The sequence below is a fragment of the Ursus arctos genome, unplaced genomic scaffold (genome assembly GCF_023065955.2).
Source record: "Ursus arctos isolate Adak ecotype North America unplaced genomic scaffold, UrsArc2.0 scaffold_13, whole genome shotgun sequence".
Lineage (NCBI taxonomy): Eukaryota > Metazoa > Chordata > Mammalia > Carnivora > Ursidae > Ursus > Ursus arctos.
This window is the reverse complement of record NW_026622797.1, coordinates 8,810,679-8,833,316: the sequence shown is the minus strand read 5'-3', so window position 1 is coordinate 8,833,316 and position 22,638 is coordinate 8,810,679. Positions and strand designations below refer to the sequence as shown.

Below are 22,638 nucleotides of genomic sequence, written 5' to 3'. Positions count from 1 at the left end.
GATTGGTGCTTTTAAACCAGAGCCTTAAAACCCAGTTCTCCCAACCCCAGATGCTATCAAGAGAGCCCTGTACTCATTAGTCAAGAGGAATGAGCAGGCCAGAGGGTGAGGCTGTATGTGTCTGTGGCTGGAAGAAAGGTGTGAGGAGTTGCTGTTTTGTTGCTAGGCAACAGGTTTTCGGGGACAACAATTCCTTTTCTCTGACGAGCCTGAGAGCTCTTTTTCGTGAAAGCAGTGCGTTTTCTTGGTACAAGAAGGACACGTGGAGTTTGCACTAGTTTGTCATACGGTAGTAAACAGTGTTTATGAAAGGGAATGCTAATCTAGTTTTGAATTGTTTGACTTGCTTTCCGCTGCCAACTGGGAAATCATTTGCTTAAGGGAAGACATGGCTCATTCCTTTTCCCAGCTGATGACCCTGGTTTGCTTTGGCTGGCTGTGGTTTTTGTGACTGCCATTCTCTCCAAGCCTCTGAACTCCCCCAGCTGAGTAGCAGATGTGCCCGTGAGCTTCTCAACAGAGAAAACGAGTTTACATTTGGAAATGTTATTGGATGTGCTAGTTTCAAACTATTAGCTAATCCTGATATGAACATGTTATGGCATCTTCTGTATTTCTTCTTCTTTCATTGATTCTATCCAGGCGTGTGCTGGTTACAGTCTTCCCACGATAGGCCCTAGGTCTCTTGCACCCTTACAGCCTTCAGAACATCTAACATAGAACCTGCCATGTAGTTGGTGCTTAATAAATGCTCGTTGAATAGGAGAATGAATGGACACACAAAGATTAATATAGTGCTGTGTTTCCACCAATTATGTGGATTTTAAAGAGATCGAAGGCAGGCTCTGAACATGAAGTGAGGATTGGCTTTACAGGTATCATAAAAAGAGACAAAAATTTAAATACACAACTCAGAGACCTATCCTTCCTCTGTGTTATGTAAACATAATCATATGTTTAATGTAGAAATAGCAATTAGAAACTCCTGAGTATGGATTCAGAATATTGATATTCTTTGAATCTTAGGAGACTATCAGGTTACTTCGAAAAATGGAAAGTATGTTGGCTTGAGAACCAGCCCACAGATTTAACGTTTTTTTCTAAGGTAATGCATTCTAGAGCTGAGTTAGGGCTTTGCTACCGTACCACAACGTCCTGAAAATGCTTCCCCGCTAATAGGAAGCCATGTGTCCTGGTCATTCTTTTCTTTTTGATCGTGTAGAAAAAGCTTTGGATGAACTTCGTCTCTCGGGTTGAGAAGATTCAAATGTTTCCCCTACCCCATCCCTGCCACCCTCTGGGACATTGATTTTTGTTCCCAAGGAATAATGGTTAATATTCATCATCGAGTGCTTACAGTGTGCTGGCCACTGCTCTAAGCGCTTTACATGAATTAATCCCTTAATCCCCACAACAATCCTGTGAAGTGGATGCTGTTTCTAGAGGAAGGAACTGAGGCACAGAGAGGTTAAGTAGCTTGCGTGAGGATTCTGCATCCAGCATGTGGCAGAACTCTGTTTGGAACCAGACAGGCTAGCTCCAGACTCCACTCTCCAGACCCTTCTAAGGCACCACCTCTGAAACGGAGAAGGGGAAAAGCAAGTCCTGACACTCGAACTGTCACGACGCCAGGTGTAGACTCCCCAGCCAGCGGCTGCCTCCCACTCTGCACTCTCCTTGGCCTTGTTCCGGGCTTGTCTGGGGCTGACGGCTCCTTCACACCGAGGCTCAAGGGTCTTGCAAATGTGAGTGAATGCAGGTGAGGCTCACCCAGGCCCCAGCGCTCCTTTGCCCTTGCCGGAGGCCTAGGCCTATCTATGCTGCAGCTGAGCCCAGCCCCCTCCCCCCCCCCCCCCGCCCCCAGCTTGCCTCGAAGCTTCCCCTCCAGACCTGCACCCTGAAAACCTAGGACCGGCCTTCATGGGGAGCCGCGCAAGGCCCTCTGACTCCAAATATATCTTCCAGGAGGAGGTTCATTTCCCACAAGGGCAAGCCTGGGGCTGCACCCAAGGAGAGGCACTGTCTCTCATGACAGAACATTCTGGTGCTCTGGCCCTGCCAAAGGCTGTCAGAACATGGGCTGCCCTCTCCTCCAAGGGGTTGGGGGGTGGGGGCAGTCGCGCGCACGAGCGTGCACACACACACACACACCCAGCGCTTTTATGTAACAGGTTTACCTTCCACATCTCTCCTTCATCAGCAAACACTTCAGAAGGTACAGCCCTACCTGCATTCCAAAGACCACACAAATCACTTCCCTCCCTGCTGCAAGGCCCTGGCTCCCGGAGTGAATCATAGCGACTGCCGAAGAGCACTCAGTGGTGGGCCCCACCCTTCCCACAGGAAGTGAGAAAGAGTAAATATATAGCTTTTCTCTAAGGGCTGGGACATGTTAAATAGGTGATTTCAAAAAGCGAGAGCTGTTTAAGAGGTAGTGACAGCTCTGGAGAAGAACAATGAGGCTGTGGCTGTAGCCAGGCGGAGACCACAGGATTCTTGTAAACTCTTTTATAAACAGGGCTCTGAAATTCCAGAGCCCGCAGGAGGTGGCTCCCTCTTTGACTCAGCGCTGCTAGGCCACCAAGAATGCACCCAAGATTGGGGCACTTGGGACACCCGAGATGTGGGGTCAGAGCTCTAGGAGAGAATGTTCTTTTAGCATTAAAAAAAATCGAAGTGTCGATTCTTCCATGAAGCTCTTGGCAAGACCCTATAAGCCCTTCTGTAAAGAAGTGCCGTTTTTGCGCCTCTAGGACCCCAACAAAGGTCAAGGGGCGGTGGTGTCTGAGAGGCCACTGGAGTCCTTAGGATAATATTGATGTCAGGCTGCCATTCAGCAGGGCTTACGAGGTGATCACTCTGCAGACAAGGACCCAGGTTACCAGTTCTATTCCCAGTATGCAGTTCAGACGGCCTGCTGTGATTGGGGCAAACCATCATTCCACTTCTAATTTCTCCAAAATGATGAAGGGGCCACCAACAAATAGCTCCAGAACCACCCAAGAGCACTGATGAGTGAGCAAGACCTAAACTGCAAAGAGCCTGAGAGCATATGGAGGCACCTGGGGCCTTGTTTCAATGTGGATCTAGGAAAAGGTCTTAGATTCTGCATTTCTCTTGGTCGGGGCCCAGGCTGCTGGCCCACGGATCACACTTCAAGCATTACGGTGCTAGAGAACACGCGGGAGGGGTCATCAGTAGAGACCAACCCTGGGAGAGCCTGGGGGAGGCTTCCCAGGTCTTGGTGGTGAGACTGGATAGGGAGGAAAGTAGAGATACCCCAGATCCACCTTGTAAGGCAGTGGGTGCCCTGATGGATTCCATGGGAAATGGCAACTGCCCCTTGTACCAGGACCACGATCAGCTGGCCAGGTACCCTGGGGGAAGTCGAAGGGTTGGAGCAGTTAAGAGCTCAGCAACTGGACTCTTGCCAATCAGTAGCTGGGAGACTATGTAGGTCTGAGGAATGGGGAGTAGTACCAGTGCCTTAGGATGGGTGTGAAGATTTAATAAGACGTTATATGAAGTGCTTAGTTCAGGGCTGGGTGCAGCATAAGCAGTCCACAAATAGAATACTTGTTGATATTATTATTATTATTATCATCATCATCATCAACAGCTGAAGTGAAGGAGTGGCTTGTCTCCTATTCACCTCTGAGCCTTGCTTGGGTCAACATATCCCAAAACATATGGCTCCCCATTGAGGCAGGCACTCCCTTCTCTCCATTTGTGCCTCCAGGCATAGGTGCCTAGTGATGCTAGAATGGATGGGGAAATGTGGACAGCTTGACTGGAGGCAGAAAGGCCTCATGCCCAGGGCCTAGGAAGACCGTCCCTGCTCCTGGGCATAAACGGGGGAAAGGATTCATGGTACTTAAGACTAACTGACTGGTGGAAAAAAGTTATTCGAAAGCTTGTCATTGCCATTGTAATGTCGCCATATGGCAGATTCTGTTTTAGCTACGGTACAGCAGACATGTTCTAACCCGAGGTGCACCGGACTCAGGACGGGGACCCACGAGCTTCAGGTTTCCCGACCCTGGATACCTGCAGGGCCCGCTTGGCCACCCGCCCTGGCCCTCCATGACAAGCCAAGAGCTGTGGCGGGTACAGCCACTAAGGCTCCTTCGGCCGAGGGTGGAGTTCACCTTTCCCAAGTATTTCCCTTTGACAGTTAATCCCAGAGATAAACGGAAGGTATCGGCCTTGCCACGCCCCAGCCAGGCGCATTCTCTGGAAGAGCCGCTGGGAGTGTTGATGAAAATGGGCAGAGTCTGAACGGCAATGATTTATTTTCCAAAATCTCTGGCAGTTTTTAATCCTAATTTTTCTTCTCCTCCCCTTCTCTTTAACAGCGCAGGGCAATTGGCCAGGCTTTGTGTTTTCCTCAGGTGGATTTGCATGCGAACCCGTGAAGTTTTTGCGTGGCCATTGATCTTCTCACTATTCCAGCCCTTCATCTACTCTTTCAAGGACTGAGCCAACATGCAAATGTTTCCCAGTGTTAGAGGTAAAGAGACACAAGGCCGCCCGTCCTCCTAAGCCGTGTGTGTCCCCTCTCCTGCCTGGCACTTGGGCCCCACTCTCCTTGCCCCACCTTCCTGAGGGGCCCCACCCCCACCCGCACCCTGGGGAGGCTCCCACAGTGGCCTCTGGCTGAGCAAAGTTTATGGCTGGGAGTCCTTCCCACCCCTGGACTTCCTCTTGCCAGGTCTCCTTCCAAGATGACAATTTAATTATCTCACGTTTACTGGAGTGAGGCAGTCTCCCAGAAGCCCCTACCCCTCCTTGGGTCATCTATGCATTTTTAGCAGCTGCTTGGATTGGTTCATTTAGGAAATAACCTGGGAGAGCTTCCACAGTCGGTAAATAGATACTTGTTGGTATTTTTATTATTATTACTAGCGGAGGCTTATTGAAACAACTGAGTGCCGACACAGTATAAGGGTGTTGGGTCTACAGGGGGGAGCAAAATGTGGTCCCTGCCTCTGGCTGTTTCCAGGCCACTGAAGATGATTGGCAGACTGAAGGCCATGAAGGTAGAAGCAAGAACAGAGGGCTCATGCCCCACATGCATGTGAGGGACTGGTGGAGTCTACCTCTGAGAGGTGAGAAAACCTCACAGAGGAAGTGACATTTGGGCTGTGCTATGGTCTGAGGAGGTGACATATGGGCTGTGCTGTGGTCTGAATGTGCCCCCCGCCAATTCATATGCAGAAATCTCAAACACCCGAGATCATGGTACTAGGAGGTGGGGCCTGTGAGCAGAGATTAATTAGGTTGTGAGGGCCGAGCCTCATGGAGGGGACTAGTGCCCTTATAAAAGAGGCCCCAGAGAGCTCTGTCACCCCTGCTACCACGTGAGGGCACAGCGAGAAGGCGCCGGCTGTGAACCCGGAAGTGGGCTCTCACCAGAACAGGGTGAAGCTGGCGCCCTGACCTTGAACCTCCAGCCTCCAGAACTGTGAGAAAGCAATTTCTTTGTTTGTAAGCCAGCCTGTCTGTGGTATTTCTTGTCACAGTCGCCCGAATGGACTAAGGCAGGCTGTTTCCTCAGGGCTGAGTGCAAGTTTGCTAGAGGGAGAGGAAGGAGGAGGACGCGCCTGGCAGTGAGAGAAAGATCTGGAGGCAAACAGCGGCTTTGACAACACGTGCCCTCCTCGGGGACAGCAGTCCGGTGTGGCTAGAGTGGGGAGGGAACAGGGCTGAGGGGTGGGGAGGCTGGAGTGGACCTAAAGGGAGAGTGACCTTTTGAGCACCATGGTGGTTCCACTGCTGGGACCCTGAGACTTGACAGGAGAGGTGCCGGTGGAGAGGAGGCTTAGGGGTTCCCTGTCGGGAAGGTCTGCCGTAGCGAGGGAAGTCCCACACACGCCCAGACACTTAGTGGATTTTATGCAAGTGGGGCTCCCTCCAAGGTATCGGTGAAGAAAGGCTGGCAGTAAGTGGTTGCTCGGCTTAGCAACCTTGTACTATAGTCCAGAGAGCCGAAATAAACGCACTATGGAGTCCACCGTTGTTCTCTAGGCCTCATGGTCTGATCTCCGTATGTGAAGCATGGCCCCAAATAAATGGGTTGGCCTGGCTAATACAACCACTGGAACTCTGGCGTGCTACAGAGTTCTTTAAAAGTGGGTACAGTCATTCTGGCGATACCAAGGGGGTGCCTAAAGGGATAGCCAAAATAAAGCCTCGGATTTATCTTGAGAGAAATCCTTCAATGGGAAGAATAAGTGGCTTGTGTTCTCTGCGCTACAGAATCTGACCTTAATAGACACTTGATCTCAAAAGTAAATTTTTGCCGCCTGGCCCAACTTTGGAGAATCCTTTTTTTCAGGAGGCAGAGACCAGAGAAGTAAGGATGACTGGATATCCACCGTCTCCCACCTCGTGTCTGGTGGTGGCCTACTCTAGGTTTTACGAATGAATGGTAGCATTTGCGGTAAAAACGTATTACATACTTAAAGTCCTTGGGGTTTTGTATATTTTAAATAATTTCAAAAATACCAAAATGTTGCAAGAATAATTCAAAGAACTTTTTAGTTCTTGAACAAGTTTAGAGTGAGTTGCAGGCCTGATTTCCCCTTACTCCTGAAAACTGTGGTACATATTGCCTACAAACAAGAATGCTAATTCTCTACGACCGCAACCTACCCGTCGAGACCTGGAGGTCAGCCCTGGACCATTACAACTTCCACCAACACCACTCAGGCTTCACCGACTGAATAACATTCTTTATAGCCAAGTGGTCCAAGCCAGGAGTTGATGCTTTTTTCAGCTGTCAAGTTTCTTTAATCTCCTTCAATCTGGAATCGTTGCTCAGTTTTTCCTATCTCTCAAAACACTGACATTTGAAGATTATAGGTTAACTAATTTATAAAATGTTCCTCAATTTGGGTGTGTCTAATGTTTTCTCAGATTCAGGTTAGGCTTTTTTTATAGGAATTTTACAAAAGTGATTTATAATCTCACTGCATCCTGTCAAGTGGGCACATGATTTTATTCGCCCAATTATCAATGATATTATTTATTTTTTGACAGCTCCTGCCTCAGGGTATTTGTACGAATGGCACAGGAGGACAGCAGCCCAGGAAGACACCAGTCCTTCTTTCTTCACACTGGCACATGGAAGCCTCTATGTGGGGTCTTTGTTCGGGGGGTAGGCACCTTGAGGGGGTCTGAGCTAGAGCCAGAGCTGGAGCCTGGTTTGAGCCTTGGCCTTGGCTTCTCTCCAGCAGAGTCTGAGACCCTTGATGCTGTGGGCACCGGCATGCTTCCTGAGCTTGGGGTGGGCAGTGTAGGCAAGTTAGCTGAACTTGGGGCCGATGCCTTTTGAAATCTTGGGCTTGACCTCCTTGGGCTTTACAAGGACCTTGATAGCCTTGGCATGCACACTCATGGCCTTGGCATTGTTGGCCTGCATTTTCCTCATGCCCTTCTTGTGCTTCTTGGCAAAGAATTTGGGGTCTATCCCACTAACAGATTCATTACCTTTATAGTCTCTTGATGCCATTTCTGTGCTATTTTGGGGACTATCTGTATGTGGAGTGGTTCTTGTACTTGGCATGTCTGCACTACAGCCCACCAAATGAGGTTAACTTTGATGACTTGATTCTGGTATCTGTCAGATATTTCCACCATGGACTGATTTATTTTCTCTTTGTTTTTAGTAAGAACTTATTTGGGACTATGCAAATATCTCATTCTTCATCAAACTTTCATCCACCTGGTTTAGCAACCATAGAAATTTCTTGCTTAAATTATTACTATGATGGTTACCAAAATTCTACCAGAATTTTATCATTCCATCTACATTTATTTGTTGGCATGCTACTATAATTTTGAGCTGTCTCTTCTTTCTTCCTATCTCTATCTATCTATTACCTATCTATCTATCTATCTATCTATCTATCATCTATCTCGGTATAGAATCGTGGTTTTCTATTTTATTCAATGGGTTTATAATTCTCTTACTACTATTAACAGTGTTCTGATACTTGAATTGTCCCAGATTCAGCTAGTGGGGCCCTATATAAGTTAGCTTCTGTGTTTTGTTTTGTTTTTTATTCATATCCATACTACTCTGAGTGCTTCTTTACTTTCTAGGCCAACAAAATATTCCAGGTTCATCTTATACTTTCCCTGACTCAACCCTGGAATCAGGGAATCCTGGTTGCTTTTAGTGGTGAATGGGCTTTAGAAACCAAGACTTTGGCTCTAGGGAGGCTCATTGCAATTGGGGTCTCACTGCTTTAGACCTTCTCCATAGTCAGAAGCAGAAGACACCTGTATAATCTCTCTCTCTCTCTCTCTCTCTCTCTCTCTCTCTCTCTCTCTCTCACACACACACACACACACACACACACACACACAATATTGAAAACCACCAGTACCTATTAATACTTCCAGTTCCAGTGTAACACTACATGGTTCATTCTATCTTCTCCCTTTTCCACATCTGTAACTCTTCAACAGTGAGAAACTTGACTCCCATTAACCTCAATATATTTGCTTATTTGCTCAATCTCTTTGTATGAAGCCAATCTCCTGACTCTGCCAGACCATTGCCCTGCTCAACACCCCTTTGTGTGGGCTGCTGATCCCAAGGGCTTTGACACGGAGTCATTAAGGAAGGAAGGTTTTGTTTTGTTTTTAGAATGGGATGGATTATATATACTTTATATCCGAGGATAAGCAACATCAGCAACCGGGATACGGTGATTTCAGAAATTCTGAATTTATGTCTTTCACTTTTTACAGACAAACTCTGTGACAAACTTTATCTACAGGGATGAAGTAGGACTTCCTAAAATCCCCAAGCCCTCTGTTAACTGAGATGATCACGTCTTGCTGGTTTAGCTATGCATTTAAACAGAAGTTTGTTTTATATTATCCAGTATTTTTAGGTGTTTTGTGGTGAAAACATTTTCAAATTAGATTGTCCGACTTACCACCAGAGACTTCAGTCCTGACCAGCTAGCTTAAAATTCCTGGGAGTAATTACTCTGAAAGGTACCCTTCTACTGGCAAGTGAGTTGTCATGTGACCAGGTCTAGAATGAATGTCACTGGCTACCCCCTTGGAAACTTCCAGTTCTTGGAGAATGCCTAGGAAAACTCCAGACAAGAGCCTGACATCAGGCTTTTTCAAAGTCTGCCAATCTTGACAACCTATTTCTAGTGGTATGAACCAGCTCCTTCTTAAAAGGCCTTTCATGTACCTGGTGAAGCTATCATATCTCTCATCTGTCCTCTATCTATCTATCTATCTATCTATCTATCTATCTATGTATCATCTATCCATCCATCCATCTATTCACCTATATATCTAACTTCCTTTAGCCAAGAGTCCCATGGCAATCACCACAGAGTCCCAGCCATTGATCTTTGTCATCTGAAGTGAGTTTTGGAGAAGGGGCTTGTGACCAAGGACTATGTGAATGTACAATGATTGCTGACTTTAGCCAGAGAGGGTTTATCTTGCATTCTAGGCATTTTTAGGATTCCTACTATCAAATGCTATTGTTATGAACCATCCCGCCCAGATCCATTTGATGTGGTATAATTCCCTAGTTTCACCATCAACAGAATTATCAAGATCCCTCCATGCAAGGCACAGCAAATGGCCAGGAACATTTCTATATTTCATTCTGTTGTATTCTGAGTTACATAGTCTTTGGACACAGCCATTCTTGTAGAATCAGTAACCAGCACCTTCCTAGCCCACATGTGCCTCTGAACTGATCTCAGGCATTCATTCCATGGTGTGCATTTCTTGTGCTCCACTAATTCTTTTGGCAGGAACACTCAGCCATCATCTTACCAATTGTGTTTACATTAGATTGTGTCCCTTTAGTGACTGTGGCATTTTGTTGTGAAGCCTTGCTGGCTGAGGCCTTGAATGAGTTTAAAATGGCTCATTTTTAAACTCCCAAGTATGTGCCAGCAGAAAGCATCGCCATGTATTTCACAGAAGAGTGAGCAATGTCAGTAAGAAAGCCTCAGACTTGTAGTTTTTAAACAAAAGGCCAAGTCTAAGTATATTATAATACGGCATGTATTAAATGTGGTCATCGTCCCCCAGGCTATTGGCACCACTTTTTTGCCATCAAAGAACAATGACTGATGCCTGGCGAAACAATTTCCCTAAAAATCCCCAAAAGTTCACTGCAGTTGTAACCCTGGGTGAAGCAGAGACAAAGACCTTACCATAGTAAATATTATGGGGGAAGAGAACCATACACCAGATCTGAGTCCTCCATTTTTCTTTCTTTAGTACAGCATGGAAAGCCGGTCAGCAGACTCTAGGAGTCAGCTTTTCTGATATCTTTCTAACTTCCCTGAGGCTCCACACTACCTGCAAAATGGTGGTCAGAGCTTTTGTGTGGCTGTCAGGCTGTTTGTTGTGTTCTGACTTCCTTCATCTCTTCACACCCCCACATCCTGAGCCCTTGTGCTTGGTGTTGCCTACAATCTCCATCTCTACGCCCTTGCACACAACCTTAAAGTTCTCCATTGTAGTAATTAGTTCTCAGCTGCGTTATTTGTTTATTCATCTCTCATCCCCTCTAGACTGGAAGCCAGTCTTATCGAGTATTATGACCTATTCAGATTTATGTGTATGCTTGGGATATATACAGAGATCAAGATTATTTGTTGAATGCATAACGAGTGAATGAATGAATGCAGACTTCAAAGGCGCCACTTGAAATATAGATTCTCATGGGCTCAGGTTCCAGGGTGGAGGTTGTGTTCACTTGCTTGACAATAGTGGAGAGTACTTTCACTACCTGCTGCTCTTTAGTTCCTTGGTTTTGTCAACAGAAGATGTTGTATTGGGGCAACAGTAAAGTAAAGAGTTAGGGGATAGACAGGTTTTCAAACGCAGCCCTTTATTGGAGCCTTTTATTGAATCACACCTTGAATCACTCTTGCTGGCAATGAAAGGAGTTAAAGGAATGAATCAAAACCATTATATTGAAGTACGTTAGCATCCAGCATCTATTACATTACACACTCACTTCATATCACTATTTTTGTAACTAATAACATCTGTTTCTTGCCATAACTGATCGTGTATGTTCCATGTTATATATTAATTTCTCATATCATATTACATGATTGTACATCAATTTCTCATCCCTAAAATACAAGTTCTATTAAAGACTGCTATGTCTTAAAGTATAGGGGAATGTAGTCTAACAAAGTGGGTTTGTGTAATTTCTTCTCTGTTGAATTGGTTGCTCATTTGACCAAATCAAATAATCCAAACACATATTCGATGTCAAGTACATGCTGCTTAGGTCTCACACTTTTGAGTTAGAGAAAAATAGCTCCACTTAAACTCAAATCAGTTAAGCTTAATGCTTTGTGAGTTTCTGGAAACTAGGTTCACTGAAAACATATAGGATGTGTAATGGTTTGCAAAGTGTGCGTTTTTGAAGCAACACCCACTGCTCCCTCACTGTGCAGCACATGCATGTCACACGCACTCAGTACATTTTATAACTTTATACTTGAGAAGAAGATGTAAAAGTCTCCCTTTGACTGGCAGTGATGAAAACCACTGATTATGCAAGATCAATTAACAAAATGAATGACTTTAAAAGGGAACAACATCCTCTAAATTATATATATTTTTAAAAGCCTTTAATTTTTGCTAATGCCTATTTCCCTTCTTAGTTTTTTGTGTTTGTTTTCCTTTTCTTTTTGGTCTTGGTAAACTAAATTATTTTCATTAAGAATTACAGCCAGAGTTGGAGCTTGGGACCACTTAGGAAGAACAGGTCATTATTACCAAAAAGTATGCATAATGCCTATTTGTGAACCAGGCTATTTTGTTGAAATGTTTCAGAAAGCTCTACTAAAGAATAACTGATGTTTTCTGCTTAATAGATTTTCAGTAACTGTTAAATGAATGGCAAACACAAAGCTGAAGCTGATATTTGTTTTTTGTTTTTTTGTTTTTGAGAGAGAATGTGCACGTGTGCACAAGGGGGCAAGGGCAGAGGGAGAGAGAGAGAGAAACCCAAGCCGACTCCCTGCTATGTGTAGAGCCCGATGCAGAGCTCAATCTCACAACCTCGAGGTCATGACCTGAACTGAAATCTAGAATCTGACGCTTAACTGACTGAGCCACCCAGGCGCCCCTGGAACTGATCATTGGAAATGATGTTACTGGAGTTTCAATATGGATGTTTAAAGTTATGGATGGCAAAACTGGTCTTAATGTAAATTACTACCTGACTGTAAAATTCAGTATGGTAAATGGAGCTCTCTAAAAGGAACGATAAAGGCATAATCATCACAGCTCTGTGCTCAGGCCTGAGTGGCTCAGATCTTAAGCATCTGCCTTTGGCTCAGGTCATGATCTCAGGGTCCTGGGATTAAGTCTCATGCCAGGCTCCCTGCTCAGTGGGGAGCCTACTTCTCCCTCTCCCTCTGCCTGCCACTCCCCCTGCTTGTGCTCTGTCAAATAAATAAATAAAATCTTAAAAAAAAAAATGCAGTTCCGAGAAATTTGGAAACTCACATAGCATGAGGCATAGAGGGAGAGTGGTAGGGCGGAGATCACCCCCAGGTCTGCCTAGCTCCCAGGCAGTCCCCACTGCAAGTGTCTGCTGCACTTGGAACTTCCATCGGGTAGTTCTAGTAGCTGTTTAGGGTAAAGTGTAGGAAAATATTTGAAAGTCATTCTTCTAACCAGTTTGCTTCTTGGTTCTTAAGCAACCAAGTGGATTTAAGTGAGCCACTTTGTGAACAGTCCAGTCTCCATATTGATGAGCACAGAATCCAGAATCTTTCCAAAAACTTTGTACTGCAGATTTAATATGACCTGAGGAAGAGGAGATTTTTAAGACCCCTGGCACCATTATTTTCCCTTAGTATTAATCCTTTTCTGAAGCCAGTAGCAGGACAAACAGCTCACTGATGATGTATAACACTACCTGATGTCAATTCAATTTTGTGCCAGCCTAAGACTGAATTTCCAATTAGATAGGACAAGGTGAAAAGAGCTACAGAACTTAGTAATTAAGGGCACAAACACTGGAGTCAGACATCCTTGTGTAAAAATCCCGGGACTGCCATCATATTAACGTGTGACTTCAACCACGTTATTCTATTGCTCTGGGCCTTAGTTTCCTTTTCTGTAAAATGGGTACAATTATGGCATCTAAGTCATAGGTGGGGATTCTGTGAGGATTAAAGGAAACATCTCTTAAGCATTTGCAATGCCTGGCACATTGAGATTAATGAATGACAATTTTTAGTGATGTTGTTCATGTTCAATTGTCATTAAGTTATGTTCTTTCTACACCCAACCACAAATAATAATCAAGGCTGTGAGCTAAGGAAATCACAGAGGCTTTTATGGGCTTTGCGACCAGAGGTGATAATAGGTGATTCTAAGGAGGATCGGAACTCATTAACAGAACCACTTTCAAGATTAGTTACCATCCAACAGGGAGAAATGGCTTGGAATAGTCCTTTTTGCTTTTGTAGTATTACAAGGATTTTCGGTGAGCCAGCTTGGCATTTATTCAGTAACTTTCACCAAAGAAGCTCAAAACCAGTCACAGAAAAGAAACTGAAAAACCTTGAGACTCAGAAAAGTAATGCTGCCTGATTGATGGACAGCCAGAAAGTATGGAGGGCCAGACGTGGCTCTGATCACGATATGGATGTGAATACAGTGGAAATGAGATCTTTCTGACATTTCTAAGTGTTTTGTTCCTCTGGCTTCAGAGACGGGCAGATGACAGCACTAAGGAAAAAGAGGACGGGAGGCCCAGCGACTGTTTGAGGAAGCACAGAGAAGGCCTCAGAGGGCTGGTTTAGCAAAGGGAGAGGTAAGGGTGGCAAAGACAGGTCCGCAGATGGAGCTGACAAGCGCTTCTAGACAGGAAATGACACTGGAGCAGTTCGGGCTGGCATCTGGTGCTGTTTCCACCATGTGGTTTGGAAGAAGTGTAATGCCATCTGGCAACTACCTCCCAGAAGCATGAGTTAGATCGGTTCTTCTCAGCCCTTTCGGCCACACGGGCTCTTTCACTAAAATACAACTTAACCGACAGATTGCGGAACGGGTATGGAGGTCTCGAAGCCCCTCTAGAGACTGCGAGAGCCTCTGCAGAAAACGCTCACATCCTCCACGGTCCCCAGTCCCGGCGGAAGCGCCCCTCCCCCGGATCTCGGCTCCGCCCCGCGGCGCCCGAGCGTGTCGTCACCCGCAACCGGCCAATCAGGGCGCGTGACCAAAATAGCGCCGTATAAAGGCGTGCAGGCCTGAGCCGCTTTCTCAGAGCCGCGCGCTGGGGCGGGGTTGCGCGCGCAGGTGAGCGGGGCGGGGCCGGCGCACACCTGCTTCCGCTGGACGTGGGCCGGGAATGCAGTCGGCCGGGGCTCCTGCGCTCGCAGAACCTGCAGTGTCTGTGTAACACCGACGCAACTGGGCTCTGGTTCAATAGAAGTCGTCACTACTCTCCCAACCGGTTTGCAATTCGGAAAGAAGCGCCGACCGCAACCTGCGGCTTGCGTAATCAAAGGGCATGTTTAAAGAGCCGACCACAACCTAGTTTCCAGTGGTGACACCTTGTCCCGCAGGAGAACATGTTAATTTAGCAGGTTCTAAGCCCTGCAGGAAGTCCACGATGAATGGACGCGTATCTGCTCTCCCGAGCAGGCTCACAATTGTAGATGGCAGACAGAGGGTCCACGGCCAACTGAGGCCGGTGGTAGTAAGATAGACCTCCTTTCCTGGAGGAGGAGATCAATTCAGAATGGGAAGCATTTCTCGAGGTCACCTTTCTAGGAGTAGGTGACTTTTGAGCTATTAGGTGGGAAAAAAAGGCTTTGACCTCGTACATACCTGGGTTCAAGCCTCTGCCTGGCCACCCACCCGCTCTGTGAACACTGAACGCATCAGAAAACCTAAAAGTGTTCCCTTCTTTAAAGTGCAGATAGCAATAGATATGTGCTAACATTTTTGAGGTGCCCCCCCCACGGGATCATGTTAATTTTCTCCTTTTTTCCCCGTCTTCCCTTCTTTCCTTAATCTCTTTCTTTCATTCTCTTCATTTTCTTTTCTCCTTCATCCCTTCATCTTTTTTACCTTTTTGCTAATAGGGGTATAACTTACACATAATAACTTGCGCAGATCTTAAGAGGACACGTAGGTGAACTTTCCTGTATGTATACACATGTAATCAGGTCCCAGATCAAGCCGTAGGACATTTCAATCACCCCAGGTTTCCACCTGCTCCTACCAAGTCAATGCTTATCACCGCAGAGGTAAGCACTATCCTGAAATCTATTAATATATATTAATTTGCCTGTTCTTAAACTTTATATAATTGCAATCAAGCAGTGTGCTTTTTTCTGTCTGGTTTCTTTCACCCAACATAATATCTGTAAGATTTATCCACGGAATTGCATATATCAGTAATTTGTTTATTGCTGGGTAGTATTCTTTTGTATGAATACACTACAATTAATTTATCTAATTCTACCATTGATGGTCAATTTGGTTGTTTTCAGTTTTTGTCTATTTTGAATGAAGCTGCTGTGGACATTCTTACAGTCTTTTGGTGAATAAATGCGCTCAATTTTATTTGGTATACAGTGGAATATCTGTCATAGGATAGGAGTATGTTTCATTTTAATGGACACTGCCTAACAGTTTCCCAAAAAGGTTGAATCAATTAATAAAAATCAGTTACTTAATATCCTTGACAACAGTTGGCATTAACAGTCTTAAAATTCTTGGTGAGTATGTAGCACTATTTTCTTGTGGTTTTCATTTGTATTTCCCTAACGAATAGTGATGTTGAGCCTCTTTAATACCTTATTACCCATTGGGTAACATTTTTTTGTGAAATGGTTATTCGAGTCTTTTTGTTTGTTTGTTTTTAATGGGCTTGTCTGTCTTTTCCCTAGGATTTCTAGGAATGCTTTATATTTTCTGGATATGAGTCTTTTGTTAAGCATTATGTATCATGGATATATCCTCCCAGTCTCTGCCTTGCCTATTCAGTTCCTTATGGTGTCTTTATTTTATTTTGTTTTTAAAATGAACATGCAATAACATTGAATTTTAAAAATTTATAGTTCTACGAGATTTGACACATGTATAAATACTGTAACCACTACTGTAAAATCGGGATCCAGAACAGTTCCATCACCCCAGAAAACTCCCTTTGCAGTCATATCCTACCCCACCTGTTACCCCTGGGAATCATGAATCTGTTCTTTGTTATAGTTTTGCCCTTTCCAGAATGGCATATAAATGGAATCATATAGTGGGTAGCCTTTTGAGTCTGGCTTCTTTCATTCAGGATAGTGCCTGTGAGATTCGTACATGCTGTTGCATGGATTAATCCATTCTTTTTTTTATACATTTTTATTTTTATTTTTATTTATTTATTTTTTTTAAAGATTCCATTTACTCATTTGACAGAGAGCGAGACAGCCAGCGAGAGGGAACACAGGCAGGGGGAGTGGGAGAGGAAGAAGCAGGCGGAGGAGCCCGATGTGAGGCTCGACCCCAGAACGCCAGGATCACGCCCTGAGCCGAAGGCAGACGCTCAACAACTGAGCCACCCAGGCGCCCCAATATACATTTTTATTTTTTAAAAAAGATTTCATTTATTTGTTAGAGAGAGAGCACACACACATGCCAGCAAGGGGAGCAGCAGGCAGAGGGAGAAGCTGATGCGGAACTTGATCCCACGACCCTGGGGTCATGACCTGAGCCAAAGGCAGGCGCTCAACTGACTGAGCCAGCCAGGGTTCCCTAGCCCATTCCTTTTTATCGCTCAGTAGGATTCTATCACTGTTTGTTTACTTGTTGAAGGAACTTTGAGTGGTTTTCAATATTTGACAATTATAAGTAGCACTGCTATAAACATTTGTGTACAGTTTTGTGTGTGTGTATAAATATCAGTTTAAATACCCAGGAGACTGTTGCTGTGTCGTTTGGGAAGTATATATTTAACTTTATACAAATCTGCCAAACTGTTTCCCAGAGAGAACCATTTTGTGTTCCCATCAGCAGTGTGAGAGTTCCGGTTGTTCTGTATCTTCATCAGTACTTGGTATTGTCACGTTTTATTTTAGTGGTTCTAATATGTGGTGGTGGTATCTCATCATGGTTTTAATGTGCAATTTTATAAAGGTTAATGATGTTAAGCATCATTTTATGGGCTTATTTGCGATACATTTATTCTCATTGATGAAAGGTCTATTCAAGCCTTTTTCCCATTAAAAAAACAAAACAGGTTGGGGGCACCTGGGTGACTCAGTCGGTTAGGCAGCCCGCTCTTGATTTCAGCTCAGGTTGTGATCTCAGGGTTGTAGGATCCGGCCCCATGTCGGGCTCCATGCTCAGCAGAGAGTCTACTTGAGATTCTCTCTCTCCCCCCCATCCCCCTCAAATAAATAAATAAAATCTTAAAATACAAAAAACAAAAAACCAACAACTAGGATGTTTTCTTGCTGTTCAATTTTGAGAGTTCTTTCTGTATTCTGGATACAAGTCCTTTGAAAGACTTCCTTCCACTGAATTGACATTGCGTCTTTGTGAAGAATCATTGGCCATATTGTGTGCCTATTACCATTGTTCTTACATATCTACTTTTTCCCTGTAGACATAAAAAATTCCCTGTCTGATAAGTCCACACTCTGTGGCATCTGAGTCAGGTTCCGATGCTTGCTTTGTCTTTTCAAACTGTAATTGTTCTTGTCTTTTACCATGCCTGGTAATTTTTTTTGTTGAACGCCAGACATATTGTGTCAGGTAAGAGGAACTGGGGCGATCAGGCTTTTCGGGTAAAGTTTTCTGTTCATCTGCTAGGAGTTGCCTGTGCTTAATGTTTGCTCTCACCATTGGTACCAGAGACTTCCTCTGGTTTCCTCATTTTTTTATGCTTCCCTGTTGCCTTTGGGTTTTCCTAAGAACGTCTTTGGTAGAGTCTGTGTTTTGCAGCTCGCTCTCTCCATTGCAATCCCTGTGACTGTATTCCGGAGCCCTGTTGATATGGTGGTAACGTGTGAGGGGAGGGAGGTAGTCTGTAATCATAGAATTATAATTAAATCTGTTTTTAAGGGGCCTGAGTCCTTGGACTGTGACATTCAGAAGCAGTTCTTAGCCTTTTCTTTGCCTCTCCTTATCTGAGACAAGAAGGCTTGAGGGGGTTAGAACTGGCTAATTGCCATTCCTTCAAATCAGGTAAGACTCCCTTAGAGGACAGGCCTTTGTTAGGGAGACTTCTTTGGGTGTTTTTCAAAATGGTGAATTTTCCTTTTCCCCTGCCTGAAAGCATGGTGGGGCTTCCAGAGCAAAAGCCCACGAAAATGTGGGGTCCTTCTAAGACTGGGCCCCCAGGAGAGCTGAAAACAGAAGATCTGTTGATTAATTTTTAAGTTTGGAGATTTTCCAGTTATCTTTCTCTTATTGATTTCTGGTTTCCGTTGTGGTCATAGAACATATTTCATATTATTACAGGACTCCTGGTGGCTCAGTCAGTTAAGCGTCTGCCTTCAGCTCAGGTCATGATCCCAGGGTCCTGGGATCAAGTCCCACATTGGGCTCCCTGCTCAGTGAGGAGCCTGATTCTCCCTCTGCCTGCCACTCTCCCTGTTTGTGCTCTCTCTCCTTTCTCTCTCTGATAAATAAATAAATAAATAAATAAATAAATAAATAAATAAAATCTTTAAAAACAAAACAAAAACAGGAAAACCATATTTTATATTATTTCATTTTTTTTAAACTTAATCGAGACTTGTTTTATGACCCTGGATATGGTCTATTTTGGTGAGTGGTCCTCAGGAAGAATGTACTACGTGAACTAGTCCACAGGTATCAGTCACATTAGTTCGTTGATGGTGTTTTCAGTTTTGTGTCCTTGCTGATTTTCTGTCTGCTTGTTCTGTCGATTACTGAGAGGAGTGTTGAACTCCCTACCTATAATTTTGGATTTGCCCATTTCCCCTTCGTTTTATCAATTTTTGCTGCAGGTATTTTGAAGCTCTCTTGTCCGGTGCGTGCACATTTAGAATGGCTGTGCTCTCTTGGCAACCCTTTTGTCATTTGCAAGGACAGCAAAGGGTATGAGGTTCTACCCCCCTTGCAAGCTTAACGAGTTAGCCTGCCACAGTTTCGTGGATGCTGGCAGAAGACACAGGATGTTATTAGCCACAAGAGCAGTAGCCACACTGTCAGCCTTTGCACCACTTCCTTGAGCCCCATTGCTCAGCGGCTGATGCAAACGGGGCCGGATGGCACCTGTACAAACAGTGGGCCGCAGCACAGCAGATGATCCCTGGGGTTATGGGACCCAAATCTTTGATTATAGGCAAGAAATCTTCCTGACCTTTGCCATTGTTATACTGGACTAAAAGCAGACCAGCCACTGTCTTACTTGAGAGGAGAGCAGTTTCTGTTTCCATTGCTGTTGACTGCACAAACATCCTTGAAAAGATACTCCAGATCCAAGACAGTCATTGCCTCCGTTCACAAGACGTTCAGAGATGCAAAGGCCTTTTGAGAACTGTCCTTCAGCAATAACGTCCCTGTCTATCCCCTGTAATTCTCGTTCTGAGGTCTGCTTTGTCTGGTGTTAACCTAGCTGCTCCGGCTTTCTCTTGGTTAGTGTTTGCATGGCGCATTGGTTTCCATCTTTTTATTTTTAACCTCCTTCTATCTTTACATTTATGATGAATTTGTGTGTCTGCGTGTATATGTTTTGTTTTGTAGACAGCATATAGTTTGGTCTTGTTTTTTCATCTATTCTGAAAATCTCTTATCTCTTAATTTGCATGTTTAGATCAGGGGCTGGTAAACTATGCCTGTGGGTCAGATCTGGTTAGTGTCGTGTTTTTGTAACTAAGATTTTGTTGAAATGTAGCCAGGCTCGTTCATTTATATCTTTTCTTGGGTGGCTTTTCCCTTATAAGAGCAGAATTGAGTAGTAGCAACAGACACCATATGACTGAGAAATCCCAAAATATTTACTGTCTGGCACTTCATAGAAAAAATTTGCAGACCCTGGTTTAGATTTTTACATTTAATGTAGTTATTGACATGTCTGGATTTAGGTTATTTTTTAAATTATTTTATTTCTTTTTTTGCTTCTTCCCTATTTTTCATTCTTTTTTTCTTCTGTCCTGGCTTATCTTGGATTATCTGAATAGTTTTTAATGTTACATCTTAATTTTCTTTTTTCTTTTTTTTCTTTTGAAGATTTATTTATTTATGAGAGAGAGACCAGGGGGAGGGGGGCAGAAGGAAAGAATCCCAAACAGACTTCCTGCAGCGTGTGGAGCGGACCACAGGGCTCAAGGCCACAACCCAGAGATCACGACCTGAGCTGAAATCAAGAGTCAGACACTCAACCGGCTGAGCCACTCAGGCGCCCCCTCCCTTTTAATTTTCTATTGAATTTTTCATTGTATCTCTTTGTACGTGTTTGTAATGGTTGCTCTAGGGATTATAATGTACAGACTTAATATTGCACAGTCTAATTAGAACTCGTATTTTATCACTTCAGTTGAATGTTGATACATTACTACCATATAGATCTCTTCCTCCTTCATGTTGGAATATCTTTTTCTTTGGATCTTCTGAGTCTTACTTTGCAATGTCTGTTTTTGTGGCTGCCTCCCTAAGTCCGCTCTCTGCTGGGGAGTAGCCTACAGCCTGGCGTCCTCATCGCCGTTCTCCCTTATCTGTCCTGCACAGATCCATCTCCCTGAAGTACATTCTCAGCTTATCATTGGGCTGCTCAGAGTATTTATTTGACGCTTTATCGCTTGGAACATAAAATCCAAATTAATCAGCTGCTCTTCCGTCTCCTGCCATCCCATCCATCCTATCAGGAAATGCATCTTGAGCTGCTCTCTAGCCTCTGGGGAGAAGGAGCTCCACCTAAATTCTCTGCTCCAGCCAGATGGCTTTCATCATAGTCCTGCCTCCAAGCCCTTGCAAACTATCTCCCTGCCTGTCCCAACTCCTGTGCAAATTTCCAGGACTCCATAAGCCACTTCCTGCAGAGAGGCCCCTTGGGCATCCCAGGTCACCTCAGCCTTTCTTTTCAGTAGCATGTGATCACCAAACTGAGTACAGAATGGAGTCGAATCAACATTGACATGATTTTAAATTGTGGCAACAACAACTAGGGCCATCCCGGTCGGGAACAGGGAAGTAAGAGCAGTAAGTGGGAAACAGTGTTGGGTCAGGGTTACAGTGGCCGAGTAGGTGAGAGAGGCTTCCTGTCCCATCATGAAAGCACCTGTGCAGCAGCTGACTTTTAGTGCACAATCTACAACCAGAGGATCTCTCCTTAGATCTGGAGTCTCCTGAGGGCTCTGATTTTGAAGAGCTTTTAAATTCAGTAGGAAAGGGGTCCCTGGGTGGCTCAGTCCTTAGTGTCTGCCTTCTGCTCAGGTCATGATCCCAGGGTCCTGGGATAGAGCCTGGCATCAGGTTCCCTGCTTAGCGGGAAGCCTGCTTCTTCCTCTCCCACTCCCCCTGCTTGTGTTCCCTCTCTCGCTCTCTCTCTTTCTCTCTCTGTCAAATAAATAAATAAATAAATAAATAAATAAATAAATAAAAATCTTAGAAAGAAAAAATTGGTAGGAAAGAGTCTAAAGCCCTTCCTGGGAACAAGTGTTGAGAGGGAGGAAGCGCATGGGACCTGAGGGCCTGGTGGCCTGGTGGCCTGAGGTGACTACTCCCTCCCATGCAGCTCTGTGCCTAGGGTCCACCTCATGTGTTGCTGGAGAGAATCCAGCACATTCCACTCATCTGTGTGCCAGAGCTCACTTTTGTTCTTGGCTCCATCTTCAGTAATTTGTTATCAAGAGAAAGACTCCCAGCAAAATCATGTTTCTTGCACAATCCCAAAGGTGATAAATTGCCCCAGATGAACATAGACCAGAGTGGGCTGATCCGAGATAGCGAAGAGCGGGGCAGAGGGACTTACGATCAAGATCAAAACGGAACAGGATCCGTGGGGAGTGGATGCGTGTTGTGACTTCCTACCATGGTGCGTTGTCGAAGTGCCGTAAGCACAAACAAAACACACTCTTGTTCTTATTGCAGAAATAATACACATTTGTTGTATAAAAATTAGAGAATACAGTCAAGGAAGAAATAAAAGTCATCCATAACTCTATTTTAGTGCACATCTTTGAAAATCTTATGCACCTTCTTTCCTCCCTCCCTCCCTCTGTCCTTTGCAATGGGAGATATTTGACCACTGTCCCTCTTAGTAATTCCCTGAACTAGATCCTTTCAGTGTCTCTGCTCCCCAGTTCTCACCTCCGTTGTCCCTCTCCTCTCCTGGGGCATATCCTCCTCTCTGCCTTTTTCTTGCCGTAGGATCATTTCAGATGGGGTCATCCACACAGATAGGGGCAGAGACCAAGGCAACCTCAGTGTGAAGATGGGCATACCCGACGGCAAAGGAATTTTCTCACTGGGATCTACAGGCAGGGCAGCTGGTACAGCCGTAGGGTCAGCTCAGGGGGGAACGTGGACTGACAGAGGCTGCCGCACATAGACTGGCTCCCTGTCATACCTCTCTCCAGACAACCAGCATGTGACTGACCGTCTGCTCCAGCAGGAGGGTAGGGTGCTCGG

The 22,638-nt window shown here is 44.8% G+C and overlaps 1 long non-coding RNA gene across 1 annotated transcript in view; it reads left to right on the top strand.

The window, feature by feature from the left end:
• LOC125283618 (uncharacterized) overlaps window positions 1–22,638 on the top strand; it is a 51,131-nt gene that overhangs the window by 15,821 nt on the left and 12,672 nt on the right. The window contains exons 3-4 of the long non-coding RNA XR_007191544.2: window positions 4,356–4,510; window positions 7,042–15,290. This is a non-coding gene — a long non-coding RNA (uncharacterized LOC125283618). The remainder of the gene's footprint in view (window positions 1–4,355; window positions 4,511–7,041; window positions 15,291–22,638) is intronic.